The sequence below is a fragment of the Chionomys nivalis genome, chromosome 15 (assembly GCF_950005125.1).
Source record: "Chionomys nivalis chromosome 15, mChiNiv1.1, whole genome shotgun sequence".
Lineage (NCBI taxonomy): Eukaryota > Metazoa > Chordata > Mammalia > Rodentia > Cricetidae > Chionomys > Chionomys nivalis.
In genome coordinates, this window is record NC_080100.1 from 67236632 (window position 1) to 67250589 (window position 13958).

General features: G+C 38.9%; 1 protein-coding gene across 4 annotated transcripts in view; it reads right to left on the minus strand.

The window, feature by feature from the left end:
- The window catches only part of Mctp1 (multiple C2 and transmembrane domain containing 1), a 600147-nt gene that overhangs the window by 292138 nt on the left and 294051 nt on the right, over positions 1–13958 (minus strand). The gene's annotated exons all lie outside the window — the stretch shown is intronic.

Below are 13958 nucleotides of genomic sequence, written 5' to 3' on the forward strand. Positions count from 1 at the left end.
TTTAGATTAAATTAGTACCAACTAGAATCAATGCCTCCTCTTTAAATAATCTTAATTAATAGATCTATAATATTGTAATAGTCTCTCCTGTCCCCTTTAAGAGACAAGTCCTGCCTACTCCTCCCCCTGCTCCTCCTTCTGCATGAGCTCTCTTCCTTTTCTGTCTCTCTCCTGAAGAGGCAGCTTCTGCCTCTCTCTCTCTCTTCTCCCCACTTCTTCCCCCCCCCCGCCTTTCTCTCTCCTGTTCCCCAATCTCCCCTTCTCCCCCTTTCCCTTACTTCACCACAACCCACTAAATAAATATCCAACTTTACTCTGCATGGTATGCCTAATAGGTCTCTGTCTCTCACCTGTCACACAGCTCTCTGCCTGGGATCAACTGCCTTTGTGGCCTGTTGTGGTCTTGGGACTGCTGGCCCTCATGGCCTACAGTTGCATCCCTTGGGGAACCACAGCATTTTACTTATACCATAACATATATTACTTAGGCTTGGATGCATCACATATCTAGATCAAAACTGCAAATTTATTCTTATTTGAGATGCTGTGCCAACTGACCTTCAAGTTTTTATGAAAAGAAAATTTTATGTATACTTTCTGTTACCCAATTTTAGGCAATATAGAGTTAATTCCTGAGAGCATTTCTTCACAGACAAAATATACCAAAATCTATGTTTCCACCAAGAAGAAGCACACCTCTTAAGATGGAAAGCCACACCTACAAGCTACTATGCCCAGGAAAATTCAATGACAATGTCTGCTAGGGAGAACTCCATGATGTGCTTTTCAAATGAAGTAAGCTTTGAAACCCCTCTTTCTAAATTAAATTATACTTATTCAAACTTAAACTTAAGTCAATGTTTAATCAAATATTGTTTCACAAATACATTATTGATAGATATTGATTACTTACAGTCAGTATTTCACACGGCACTTTTCCTTAGTCTTTCACAATTCATGAAAATGGAGGTATTTGCAGGATGTCAACAAAATTTGGCATAAAAATTGATCTTCCCTTTCACTTTGTTATAATTAAGAAAGTAACTTTTTACAGCAAAGGCTTAGTAGGTACCCATCTAGTCAGATGTAGTTAGGCTACCCTTCATGTGTGGAAATAGTCCCAGTCTCTCCGGGGAGCTGGTAAACCCCTGGTCTACAGCTGAAGGAGTCCCAGACAGACTTCTGTTTGATAAAGATTTCACCTCATGGTAGAATCTAAAAAAATGAATTAACTCCATTCATAGTGCTATAAGAGAAGCCTGGGGAAGAGACACTGGACCCTTTTCTATGGCTCAGATTAAATAATTATGAAACCAGCACAAAATGCTCCTGAGATGGTAGGGCAAACATCATGTCACTTTCTAAATTCTTATGGTTTAGCAACTATATGGCCAGTTTTACTAATATGCAACCAAGGGGTCTTTATGTACACCAGGTAGTATGTTTTCTATCTATAAAAATGCATTAAAAAAGAATAGACTAGAAGTATAGGAGTGAACCATGACTACTGTGGATAAACACCCAACGAAGCAGCTTGCTGTTGGGAGGGCTGCTTTGGCTCACTCTTTCAGAGGCATGTTCACTGCATGTGGTAGCTCCCAGGACTGTGGCTGAGGAAAGAACCATGGTAGGGGAACAGGCAGGAGAGCAAAAAGGCCTTATACTTCAAGGTCATCAGGAGAAAAAAAGTAAAAAACGTGCCCAGCGCAATTGATACGTCATGCTAAAACATGCCAAGGTAACACAGAGAAAGTAAGAAGTGTGGTCAGTACAATCGAGAGTATGCACTATAAAATGCCCAGTAACCATGTTCCTGCAACTCTGAAAGTTTCTACTGCTTCCCACGACATCAAACTGATTCCATCAGTTTAATTCATTGCTAAATCACAACTCTCACAACCCAATCACATGGCAATCACTCCCCTCTGAACCTTACACTGGGGTTCCAAGCAAGGAACATAAGTACCCTAGTTGGGTGCAGTCACACAGGCTTATATCCCCAGCAATCAGAAGGCTAAAGAAAGATTTTGATTTCAAAGCCAGCCTACTGGCTGTACTGGCAGTACTACATAGTAGGACGTATCTCAAAAACAACTTTAAAAACAAACAAAAGTCTTCCAGTAAATAACAACAACAACAAAATAACACACGTGAGTCTCTGGGCAGACTTATCCAAACCATAGCTGTATGTTCTAATCATAATAATATGCATTTTCAGAAACATTATTTATATCATTTGCATATATTCCCACACACACATACATATATGAAGTAAGATCACAGACAAAGAAATCCTGTCATTTGCAGCAACATAAATGGGACCAAGGGTTATTTGGTAAAGTTAGACAGTCTGGCCGTGTTCTTACTTGTAAATACCACTAAGTTAACTCATAGATGGAATGCAGTTGTGGTGACTAAACACTAGGACAGGCGAAGGACAGGAGGAACAAGAACAAGAGGGACCAGAGACAGAATGGAGACACACCATTGCTCCTATTACTAACTAAAACAACCTATGATTTATTTCAAAATAGCAAGAATATTAAATTTCGAGCCGGGCGGTGGTGGTGCAAGCCTTTAATCCCAGCACTTGGGAGGCAGAGGCAGGCGGATCTCTGTGAGTTCAAGACCAGCCTGGTCTACAAGAGGCTAGTTCCAGGACAGGCTCCAAAACCACAGAGAAACCCTGTCTCGAAAAACCAAAAACAAAAAACAAACAAACAAACAAAAAAGAATATTAAATTTCCAACACAGCAGGTGATTATTGAAAGAAGTGAAAATTATTATATTGGCTTATTTATCATACATTATATAAATATATTTATTATTATGATTACTGCATAAAATGTACAAGTAAAATATTTAAAAAGACAAGGTCATTCTGAAAATTTTTGCAATGGTAGGGCCCTGGTTAAAGGAACAACATCAATATGTATGTAAATAATCGTTACTCTAACAGATAAAGTGCACTTATATCTGATTCTCACCACTTGTAAGAAACTTTAAAAGAAAGTTGACTTGCAATACATTTAAATCATTATCTTGGCCCAAAACACAACATGGCATGTCTTGATCAGCACAGCTCATTAAAAGTTGAATTCTAAGGATACCAGGGAAATGCACCCATGGGAACCTGCTCTGTTGGCATAGAAAGAAGAATCTAAACAATGCGTTAGCCCCTTCGGTGTTAGTGATTAAACTCCCAAACCTCATGCCTGCAAAGCGCGAGCTTTTCCACTTAGCTATATTCCCAACCCTCTGATGCTTAGTTTTCTGATGCATTTTAGTGAGATTAAGATCTGTTTTAGAAAGCATTAGTATGTCCATTACCTATGAAATTTGAATTGTTTTTATAGTAAAATAGAGTACTGTTAATAATTATTCCAGTCAATAGTTACAAAACACAAACTTGTCCAGGTGAGATGTAGCCATTCTGACATGAGGACAATTCCCAAGCTTCAAAACCAAGTCTGGAGGCCAAATTGTGAAGGTATGTGCTATGACAGTGGTACCCTTACAGCCAGGCCTCTTGGGAGTCAAAGAAACTTAGTAAGTTCTAAGCATCCTCCTTATGCCTGATGTCCAGTAGGGATAGACCCACACCTTTCCCACTCAAACAATCCTCTCTTTAAGAACTGTCATAGATAAATTCTAGCGTTGAATGTACTGACTGGCTTTCTAACTTGGACAAGGACTTGTTTTTAATTACAATGCCGAATGTTTTAGTCACATTTCGTTGAATTTCTTTTCTAGGGAAGAAAGAGGTCTCAGCTCTTCTTACAGCTGCCAGTGTTGGACCTGGTGCAGTTTCTCAATTAGTGATTAAAAATGAAGGTCAATAGATGCTTAACTTCCACATCCATATCCATATATCAGGTTTCTATTTTTCTTGCTCCACCCTGAGAACATGGCTTTCCGTACACTTGGAAATTTTTTTTAGCACAGGTATAAGATGATGGAGGAAGGTCATTGGTTAAAAAATAAAGAAACTGCTTGGCCTTCATAGGTTAGAACATAGGTGGGTGGAGTAAACAGAACAGAATGCTGGGAGGAAGAGGAAGTGAGCTCAGATGCAGGGCAGCTCCTCTCAGAGCCAGATGCCATGCAGCTGCTCCCCAGGGCAGATGCGATGAAGCTCTGACCCAGGATGGACGTAGGCTAGAATCTTCCCGGTAAGCTCACCTTGGGGTGCTACACACATAAATAGAAATGGGCCAAGCAGTGTTTAAAAGAATACAGTTTGTGTGTTGTTATTTTGGGGCATAAGCTAGCCAGGTGACCAGGAGCTGTGGCGGCAGGAACACAGCCCGCAGCTCCCCACTACAAAATGGTGCCTGACGTGGTAGCAGCAATTTCTTGGGTCTGTTCTGCTTGCTAGAGGCAAGCAAGCGCTCTCATCTAAGAGAGGCTTCCTGACTCAGCTTTAGCTGCAAAACCCTGCAGCTCATTAAGAGGTCCTGCCACGAAACACTTAAATGGTATTGATAAAAGCTGACTGCATGCTTGTTTGTTTTCAGCCATAGCAGGAAAAAAGTTGTGCTGTTTTATTTAAAATGCTGGCATTCTGGTCCGTCCTGTCAGGGCAAACTGACTGTTTGAGGCAGGAGGGCCGACTACAGAGAGAGGACTTGAGTGTTGTCTGTGGATATAGTGTTACAACTTGCTTGCTGGCAGGGACCTTGAAACACCACAGAGTTGTGGTGATAAACATGACTACAGCCAGTACCTCCGCCATGAGGCTGGAAAGCTAAGGAATGGGCTGGATCTAGCTGGCAAAGCCACGGATTTAATCCTACCCATATTGCTCAGTAATTTCAAGGCTTGTGTGGTCAGAAAAAGAGAAAGATACAGTAAAGAGAGATTCAAAGACAAAGAAAACCTTTAAATGATTTACAGTGTGCTTAAAAATATATGCAGTCTAAGTGTTAAAGTTCTTAAAAGTAAAAAAGGAAGAAAGAAAGTAGTTGGGTGTGGTAGTACACACCTTTAATCCCAACACTTGGGAGGCAGAGGGAGATTGACCTCTGAGACTTCAAGGTGTGGTAGCACACATGCCTTTAATCCCAGAGACAAACAGATCTCTGTGAGTTCAAGGTGTAGTAGCATACACCTTTAATCCCAATGCCTGGGAGGCAGAGACAGGTGGATCTCTGAGAGGCCAAGGACAGCCTGGTCTACAGAGTTATTCCAGGTCAAAGATACAGAGAACCTGTCTCAAAAAGCATAAAATATAAGAAAAAATAAACGAAATAGAGATTAAAACAAAGCCACACAAAGATGGAAAATACAATGAGAATCTTGATACTATATGCTATTATGCTCTGTTTGAATTGTTTGAATGCTGAGGAAGGAGCAACAGATGCTAAAAGATATTTGTTTATAAATGCTACTGAACTAATCCAACATAGATATTTTGAAAATACTTTGACTTCAGAATTTGGATCTAAGGATATGATACTTTGGAAAAGAGATTCTTCTTTTGTTTTCACAGATGATGACACCCTGCGGATTGCTTCCATCCCAATATGGTATGATGGACCACGCCCTCCTGAAAGGTTGCTGTGAACACCCTCAAGAAATTACTTTGCTCAACTGCCGACTGAGATGAACCTAGCAACAGGTTATACCATGAAAGTCCTAAATAACAGCACCCCCATTCAGCAGGAAGCAGTTTGGAGAGAAATAACTGTGCCCATGTTCCCATATATTGTTTATAAATGTTCTTTTACATTTAAAGGAAGATATGATATAGATATTAATAATTTGCATTGATATGGATTTTGCTTTAGTGATTTAAATTTAAGGTCAATTTTGTTATATGTATGTGTATTTCTGATCTTGATTAAGGTATTGTGATTGTGTAGTTCATGTAAAGATGTAATGTATATAGGTTGTTAATAGATAATCATCTAAATAGTCAAGTTTGTAGTCATGTTAGTTAAGATTTTCTAGATGTACATAGATGTATTTTAGATAGGCATTCTTCATATCTTTCAAAGATTTTAGAATATGGCATTTTAAATGTTTTAATAACTTAGGGTTTTTCATGACAATGAGACACTTTGTTCCTGGCAGCACCAATCTACTTCAAGAGGAGGATGGGCATCGAAGAGGATCCTTATGGAGTTTGATAGCCATTTGGGCAAGAAACTGCTCTTGCCTGGACTGTTGCAAAAACTGGACACAAAGAACCCACAGAGAGAGGACTGCTGAACTTGCCTAAAGGTGAAGATGATCTTTCAGGGTTCCTGATCCATGAAGGAGTCTGCGAGACATTCTACAGGACACAGCAGATAGTGACTGAACTGCCTTTGAAATTTCCTGCTTCATGGAAATGTCTCTGGATACTATGGGCCTGTAGGCCAAAGATGGATGCCCCAATGGTACAGAGAAACTTTGGGTGACTGTCAAGCCAGCGAGATGTTTCTGTCATTTCTAGAGTTTGAAAGTTGCTTATTTCTTGTTTGCTTAGGTAATATTGTATCTTTCTGGAGTCTTTGATGGAGTTGAAGATAGTTATAGTTTTCCTTAGTTATGATAAAGATAAAATAGATATAAATATTGTAACTGTAATTCTTATTTGATAATTGTTTTGTTATATGTAATTTTGCTATGTTAAAGTTAAAGCCTTCCTTTTTTGTTTAAATAGAAAAAGGGGAAATGATGGAGGAAGGTCATTGGTTAAAAAATAAAGAAACTGCTTGGCTCTCATAGGTGGGTGGAGTAAACAGAACAGAATGCTGGGAGGAAGAGGAAGTGAGCTCAGATGCAGGGCAGCTCCTCTCAGAGCCAGATGCCATGCAGCTGCTCCCCAGGGCAGATGCGATGAAGCTCTGACCCAGGATGGACGTAGGCTAGAATCTTCCCGGTAAGCTCACCTTGGGGTGCTACACACATAAATAGAAATGGGCCAAGCAGTGTTAAAAAGAATACAGTTTGTGTGTTGTTATTTCGGGGCATAAGCTAGCCAGGTGACCAGGAGCTGGGGCAGCAGGAACACAGCCCGCAGCTCCCCACTACAATAAGACTAAGGGCAGAATCAAGCAGCTTCAGGTGCCCTGATAGAGAACTCTAGAACCACAAAAAAAGTAGGAACTTATGAAAATGTTACAGATAAATAAACAACTCTATTTTGTTTATTTAAATTTCTTTCTAATGTACAATGAGAAGAAATAACTTTCTAATGCTGTGATATATTAATACCCGTTCCTCATGTTGTGGTAACCCCTAACCATAAGATTATTTTGCTGCTACTTCATAATTACAATTTTGCTACTGTTATGAATCACAATGTAAATAGCTGATATTCAGGATATTTGACATTCAATCCCTGTGAAAGGTCATTGGAATCCCCAAAGGGGTCAAGACCCACATGTTGAGAGACACTGCTGTATTAAGTTCACCTGGATTTCCCCATAACACATATGTGTTGATCCCTAGTATTTCTGGTATGACCACACTTGGAAATATGGTGCTAGAAAGTCTAACTGAGCTCAGGCCTTGCAAGGAGGTCATCCTGGAGTTAGAGTTAATCTGAGGATTTTAACCTTCTAAGAGCAAGGGGAGGGAGACATGGTAGGTGATGGCACAACGAGGAAAACCATGTAAGGATGGAGTCAGAGATTGGGGGATGTCCCTGCAAACCAAAGACTTCTTGGGGTCACAAAAGCAGCAAACAGAAAACTGCAGTTATTTTTTAGAACACCCAAAGAGAGTGTGCCTTGATATACCGTGGTTTTTAAATTCTTGGCTCCAAAAACTCTGAGCTAATGCATTTCTGTCTTTCTGGCCTTTTGCGTGAATATCTATTACAGCTTCTAGGTAACCAATATATACTCCACAGCCCAAAGTGCAGGAAATGAAAGAGAAGGGAATTGCTATTACCAGACACACCTATTCCAATTCCTCTTAATTTACACATAGTACAGCAGCCTGCTTAGCACACATCATAGTCAAACTGTAGTAGATAAGTGTTGGATATTTCAGCTAAAAGGTTTATCTCCTGAAAAGTCCAACTTAATTGAAATATAAATGGTGTCTTTCTGAAAGTTGAATGGGAGAGACTGCAAGATAAAGTGATAACTGAATTTTAATGAACAATAAATACTTTTAGTATTAGCATGCTTGAAATAATTCTTGAAAGCTGTTCATGCATGAATGGAAGACACTACATTATTTACACGAGATTAGCCTGTATTCTGCTCACTGAACCTAAGCCTTGTCCTTAGGGGAGAAAGTCTGCACATCTCATTCAAAACTATACAGCTAATAAATAAAACATGGAACTTAGCTCTCCACTTAGGCGTGTAGGACTCTCGGGATTCTAGTACTCTCTATAGTTCATACAGTCTAAGGAAGAGATAAGAAAACTTGGGAAAGGGGAGAAATGTCGTAAGAAGTCGACTTGTTCTGCTTCTTCCTTTCTTTTTTCCCATTTTACTCAGCTCCATCTTTCAAATCATCCCAAGTCATGGTGGGCATTCCTCTAATCTTTCTATCATCTATTCTTTTCCTTCTCTGTTTTCAGGTAAAATGAAAGTTCAAGGGACTAGAGAGACGGTGCAGTGGTTACAAGCACTGATTTCTCTTCCAGAGAACCAGGATTCTATTCCCGACACAAGTATGAGTTAACAATAGTCTGTACTACAATTCCATGGGGGATCCGATGCCCTCATTTGGCCTCTGCAGTCACTACACATAAGTGGTACACATACATGCAAGCAAATAATTCAAATACATTTTTAAAAAATTTAAACTCAAGCCCTTAATCAAAGTCATATTCCTACATAACTCCAGTGCCTTCTATTTGCCTTTTGACTTAAATTCTCCAATTCCACTTAGTTGTCCTTCCAGTTAGTTGAAATATATTAGAAATCTAACATAACCTGACACTACCTAGTCAAATGTCAAATTTTATGTTTTTCAAGACAGCTAATCACAAACTTAACTCAGGTTTTTTCTTCTACCAAAAAATAAAAAACAAACAAACAAACAAACAAAAAACCTTATTTTGGGGCAGTAAAGATGGCTTCGCTATTGAAATGGTTTGTTAGATTTTTTTATCAACTTGATACAATTTAGGGTTCTCTGAGAAGAGAGAATTTCAATTAAGATGCATGCAGATCTATAGGCCATTTTCTTAGTTACCCTTCGAGTGGCAGTGCCACCTATTCAGGGGATGCTAGGCTGTATAAGAAAGCAGACTTGAGTAAACCTCAGAAAGAAAGTCAGTAAGGAGCATTCCTCCATGGTCTCTGATTCAGTTCCTGCTTGAATTCCTGCTTTGGTTTTTTCCAGTGGAGGGCTTGGATTAAGTCATATAATCAAATAAACCCTTTCCTCTCCAAATTGCTTTTGGTCACCGTCTTTATCACAACAACAGGTGGCAAATAGGACAGCAGTTATAAGAACTTGCTGCTTTCAAGGAGAACCACAGTTCAATCCCTAGCACTCACATTAGACCTCTACACTGTCTAATTCCAGCTCCAGGGAATCTGAGTCCATGACCCTTTCTGAGTCCATAACCCTCTGCATAACCCCCTGCATGAACCCCCTGGATGAACTTTCAGACACACACAAACACCCACACATGCATGCGCGCGCACACACACACACACGTGTACATACTTAAAACAATTTCGAAGAGCAAAACTAGCTGGGTTAGGTTGAAATTAACATCTCAACTACACGGTATATTCTTCTTGTCTGTTAAGTATTATTTCCTTAAATACATAGCCTGCCTGTTATCCTGAAAACTGTTCCATGCTTCTATCTGAGAATAATTTGCTACTATCAGAAAAACAGTGTTGTGTCCACATGAAATCCAGACTGGAAGCTGTAGTGAAGTAGGGTATGTGGGACAAGAGACTCTGGATTTAGATGTATGTGAGTTTAGTATATTTTATATGCTGCTCAAGACAGGGTAATGGACTGAATGCTAGCACACATGATACATGTTTGAAAATCTAATAATGAAATCCATCATTCTGTACAATGCATATGCATGAATAATTCTAGAAAGAGGGATAGGAAAAAGATGACACAGTGTCTTAAGGGTAGAACAAAGCCTGCTATGTTCAGGCAAATGGCATCCTATGATGACACAGTTTGCCAAGATTAGAAATTTATAAGTATGTTGAGCTCAACACAATTGCCCACAGTCATGGTGTACATTTCTTAGCGCATGGCATCTGAAGCAAGAGCTGCCTGCATATCTTATGACTGGCAGTGGTGACTGCCTGTAAACTGTAACGTGGCCAGGAAAGTCTCTTCCTCAACTATACCCTGAAATGTTCCAAATACTCTGCTTCACATCATAATTTTTCATACACAACTTTAGCATAATTTCTGCCTGGGATTGTTATGGCCATGGTGTCCTTAAATGGTAGCTTTGTACCCAAGGAAGGCTATCTTCCTCTCCTTCCCATCCACGCATCCAAGTATTTGGTTTACCATGGAGGTAGATATCTGCTTCTTCCTATGTTCGCACATTATCCCCACCGTAACACCCTCATTGATTGTTTCAACTGTAGTCAATAATGCTTCTTTGAAGTGGCTCCTGTGTTTTGACACTCTGCTAGCAATTTTTTGAGTACTTCTTGACTTTTTGTCATGCAAAATGTCCCAATTCATCTTGTACGTTCCCTACCCAGGTCTGTAATCAATAATTTCTCAAAAATCCTGATCACTTTCAGTAGGATAATTGTATTTAGCAACCAAGATTTGGACCCTTAGTGTGTTAATTACTATGTATTACATCTGTCACTGTTCCTAGCCCCACATAGACAGATTCAAAGCAGATGTATTTATCCATTTGTATTTCTAGCTATCTCAATAGATAGATAACAGTTCAAACTGATATCTGTGACATCTGAGAACGTAGTCTAGATTATCCCTGTTATATACTTACACATCATTTTTTCAACAGTAAGAAATTTAGGTCTCAGAATCTGCAGTATATTTCCTTGTTTGCTAGCTGGATCTTAGTGTACTTATTAAATACTTTCAAAATTAATAGTCATGCTCTAAATTGTAATATTTCTGCATAGTTCTCTTTGTGTTGATTTTCATGGCATATGGTCTAGAAAGAACAATGCTGAAAGAAGAATTCACTTGGAGAAATGTTATTTGTAACATGTGATTTGTGTGGTGGTACACACCTTTAATCCCAATGCCTGGGAGGCAGAGACAGACAGATCTCTGTGAGTGCAAGGTGTGGTAGCACACACCTTTAATCCCAGCACTGGGGAGGCAGAGACAGGCAGATCTCTGTGAGTTCAAGGATAGCCTGGTCTACAGAGGGAGTTCTAGGACAAAGATTCACATAGAACCTGTCTCAAAAAGCTAAAAGTTAAAAGTAAAAATAAAGAAATAGACTTTAAAATAAAGCCACATAAATATGGAAAGCACACAGAGAATCTGGATACTGTATGTTATTATGCCCTCTTTGAATTGTTTGAATGTTGAGGAAGGAGCAACAGCTACTAAAAGATATTTACTTATAAATGCTGCTAAATTAATCCAAGATAGGTATTTTGAAAATACCCTGACTTGAAAATTGAAGTCAAAAGGTATGTTACTTCGGAGAAGAGATTTTTGCTTTTGTTTCCACAGTAAATGAGAGGCTGTGGATTCATTCTGAGCTAAGAAAAATTAGGTTTGATCAAGGATGACCACCTGAGAAATCTCCAGTAGGAACAGATGGCCCAGATGCCAAAGTTCTATGTCCAGAACAGATTCAAGACTGCTGCCTGAGATGATCAAGACTCACAGGATACTCCAGTCAGGACTTGGTCATAACTCTAAATTTTCTTTAGGTCTCCATAAGATTATCAGCACCCCCAACCAGCTGGAAGTAGCCTGGAATACTACGCCCACATTCCCAAAAAATGGACTATGGATATTTTCCTTTGATTAAAAAAAACAAGAGGGAGAATTGTCTGTATTCTGTCAATAATGTTTTAAATAAACACTAATTGACCAGGCAGGAAGTAAAAGGAGAGGTGGGGTGATGACAACAGGAGAATTCTGGGAAGGAAGAAGCCCATTCCTCTCCAGTCCTGCCAAGAACACTGAAGAAGCAGGATGTGACCTGCCTCGCTGCAAAAGGTACTGAGCCATATAGCTAACATAGATAAGAATAATGTGTTGATATAAGTTATAAGAGTTAGCAAGAAGCCTGAGCTAATGGGCCAATCATTTTATCATTAATATAGACCTCTGTGTGGTTTTCTTTGGGGCCAAATGGCTGTGGGAACTGGGCAGGACAGAAACCCCAATAAGCCCAGCCACCATGTTACAGTTGCTGTCACTTTACCTATTCACTCTCACCCCATTCTCAGCACTTGTTCTTACCTCTAATCAGAATGCTACCAATTTCATTAGGGTCTAACTTTCTCTCTGTGTATTCTTTTGCAGAAATTAGCAGACTACCTGATTTATCATAGCTCTTCATTTCTTACAAGAAAAATTGCTTTCTACTGATACCCTTTTGAACTTTGGTTACATGAACCTAACAATTTAGCTTGTCAATTTTTCCACATTAACTTCTAGACATTTTTCTTACTTTACTCCCCACCCCCCTACCATTTTTTTCTCACAATTACAGGCTATGCTCTTGCATGGATGCTCTGTAGTTTTTTTTTTTTAACTATTTACCTATCTTTGGGTAGTTATATTGTTTCAATAATTACATAACTATAAACAATGATACAATCAGTAGCTATTTATATAGGTGTTTAACAATTTTGGGAACAGACCTGGGATTAAAATTTTGATATTGCTTCTTGGTTTACTTGTATTTTAGATTAAATGAGTCAATTTAATTTGAGATCACATTGAATAATAAAAATATTCTGTTAAATGATGCTAACTGCATGCTATTTGTCTTTATTTGTTTCTTTATTCTGAGATGGTCTAATTCAATAACTATTTTTCTTTAGCTTTCAGAACATTTGATTCTGAAAAGCTTCCTTGTCTACTTAAATTTAACATTTTTCTCACTATCCATTCATTAAGAATGTTATGGCATGTATTAGTTTTTGCTTAAAACTGAATCCATGTTTAAAGTTTCTAGTTATGAAAATTCATTAATGCATTAAATAATTCATCATTTAGAGACAAGGGATAGAAATGATAACTTGCATCCCTAATCTTGTTTCTTTGACATCCTTTGTAGTGGGGTGGAGAGGCAAACACATCACACGGTCAGGAGGCTGTCTGTATCAAGAGATGGTCTGGTGTAGATGTAGAGAACATCCTTCCTCCTGATGGAAGGTGTACATCTCTACTTAGCATCCTGAAGGTGTGGCTTCCCACTAACTCTTACAGAACAGATATTGGAAGCTCCCTTAGGCTGCTGCCCAGTCTACTGGGACTCTTTCCATGAGTCTGCCTCTACTCTAGGTCTAGAAAGCTCTTGTGCGCCCCAGACTAATTCATCAAGAGATTGCTCAAGCAATCTATACTATACTCCACTAGGAAGCAAGTGGTCAACCAAGGTTCAGACAGCTGCTGATTGAGGGTATCCAAGTTTTGAGGAGATGGTATTCTTGGATAACACAACATCAGCAGTTTAAACTGAACAACTCCTAGTAACAAAGAACATTTTCTATCAAAAGTTAACTTCTGACATAGCTGTGTATATGTATTGTCACCTATCCAAAGATATGTCTATGTAAATGCATGCCTTATCTGTGCAAATGTATGATCGCCTAAACAGATATTTGTGTAACCTAATTAAATGTAGACTCACTTACATAAACATAGGTTTCACCTGTGTAAAAGTACACTTTACCCATGTAAATGTATGCTGTATAATGCAAATGCATGCCTTATTTATGTAACTGTATACTCACATATATATAAATGTATGACCACCTATGTCTTACCTACATAAATGTATGCCTCAATTATTTAAAAATATGTCTCACCCATACGAATTTATGTTCACCTGTGTA